Consider the following 2,041-nt stretch of genomic DNA (forward strand, 5'->3'; position numbering starts at 1 on the left):
AAATAAATCTGGATTTATTATCCAATGAGCTTCAAACCTATGACTCAAGCCAAGTTCTAACAGCTGCTTCAGCAGACAGACTGCTAAAGACCCTCTGCAACCAGATGATCTGGTCAAGCAATCCTTATCAGGCTGTATGAGCTTAAAGTAATCAATTTCATTAGCTATTCACTCAAAGCACCACAGTGACCAGAGCAGGATGAAGTCATTGCAAAGGATACATCAACTTGAGTCAATTCTATTAAAAACACGGTTTCGGAGAGGAAATACCTTTACAGTTATGGTACAGAGATCATAACTGCACCTGTACCATGTAGTAAAACTGTAATACAGGCTATTACACTTTTAAGATTTTGTGTGTCATGCCATAATAATAGTGATACATTCCAAAATGATTTAAATTCAACCACAAGTGTTTGATAACTAAAAATAGATTTCACATTTTTATCATCTACGTGAAAATATTAAATTTTTAGTTTGAAAGCAGAATTTCATCTTTTTGTTCTCCAAACTTCTAATGCTTGCATTCAAAACTTTTCAAATATTTTCAGCGGTAGAACTTTGTACAACTTTGTCACAGCCCTGGTGCTGTGACTGAAGCACAGCACTCTCCATTTGCTCCTCCTGAATTGCCTTCTGTCTTCCAATGGAAGCCTTTCATCTTCTGCAAACGCTGGATCTCCTTAGAATTAGGAGGCTCCGTTGGAACCCCGTTAGTCTTCCAAGTGACTGAACATGGCTGATGCCTTTACTCATTTCCCTCATTTTCTAACATGTCTGTATCTTACAGGTGTAGCTAATTTTTCAAACATACACTGTAAAAAACAAAAAACAAAACAAAACGTAGATTTTACGGTAAAACAAAACAAAAACAGATTTTACCCATAATTATTTTTACAGTGGAATTTCGGCAACCCCAGCTACCTGCATTTTACCGTAAAACAAAAACAGATTTTACCCGTATGTCATTTCTTAACCCACATGCAGAATACCAGGCGGAGAACAGAAGTCAGTCAAATAAGTTTATTGTAAACATAAAATAATAATCAACAATAAGGTTCTGGGGAAAGTCTGCAATCTGGATTACCGGAGCACTGGAAAGTGAAAAAAGAGAGATGGTGAGTTCAGGGGTTGTGGAAAACGGCAGTGTCAGAATAAATGGAGTGGTCTTACTTGGGTGGAGGTAGGTCTTGTCTGGGGGGAAGAATCACTGGTTACCGAGGTTTGGTTCAGGTGGAGGGTTGCTGCTTGACCGACGAGGCTGCGGCGGAGGGCGGACAGATAAGCTTTGGGTCACAGGAGGCGAGGAGCGAGTGGGACTGCCAACAGGGTAATCCAAGGAGGTTTGGTTAACTGTGGAGGTGTCAGTGGAACTCAGGCAGCCAGTGGGTAATTTCCACAGTGTCACGAGGAGAGGAATGCTTGGAGGAAGCCAGGAGCTCAGGCAACCAGTGGGTAACATCCACAGTGTCACGAGGAATAACCTGAGGATGAGGCACAAGGAGATATCACTTGAGGTCCACAACGGGAGATCACAGTGAGAAGCACGGAAGGCTGAAGTACCAAATACTGGCTAACACTCTAGAGCTGAAGTGTTGGCAGCTCCCTCCTCATATACTCCTCCAGATGATCTGATTAACTGCAGGTGTGCAGAAATCCAGGAACCACCGACATTGCTCTCAGGAAGGAACAGCTTCTTGGCACCCTCTGGTGGTAAAAGAGGGGGAAAGCAGCAAAAAGAACTACAGACCTGTTGCTCTCACATCTCATGTGATGAAGGTTATGGAGAGACTGATCCTTGCCAAGCTGAGGCCTAGGGTGATGACGTTTTTGGACCCTCTACAATTTGCCTACCAGCCGCACTTAGGAGTTGATGATGCTGTCATCTTCCTGCTGCAACGAGCCCATACGCACCTGGATGGTGGAGGAGACACGGTGAGAATCACATTTTTTGATTTCTCGAGTGCCTTCAACACTGTCCAGCCTCTGCTATTGGGTGAGAAGCTGCGGGGGATGGGTGTCGGCGACTCTGTGATCTCCT

At 43.7% G+C, this 2,041-nt stretch overlaps 1 long non-coding RNA gene across 1 annotated transcript; it reads right to left on the minus strand.

The window, feature by feature from the left end:
* Positions 1-1,009: 1,009 nt before the first annotated feature.
* On the minus strand, positions 1,010-2,032 carry LOC106958308 (uncharacterized). Its single transcript, XR_001427129.1, has 3 exons — positions 1,564-2,032; positions 1,174-1,484; positions 1,010-1,094 (listed from the first exon to the last, which is right to left on the minus strand). It is a non-coding gene; the product is annotated as an uncharacterized LOC106958308 (long non-coding RNA).
* Positions 2,033-2,041: the final 9 nt, after the last annotated feature.

This window comes from Poecilia latipinna, unplaced genomic scaffold (assembly GCF_001443285.1).
Source record: "Poecilia latipinna isolate Pla-1442-1.1 unplaced genomic scaffold, P_latipinna-1.0 Scaffold977, whole genome shotgun sequence".
Lineage (NCBI taxonomy): Eukaryota > Metazoa > Chordata > Actinopteri > Cyprinodontiformes > Poeciliidae > Poecilia > Poecilia latipinna.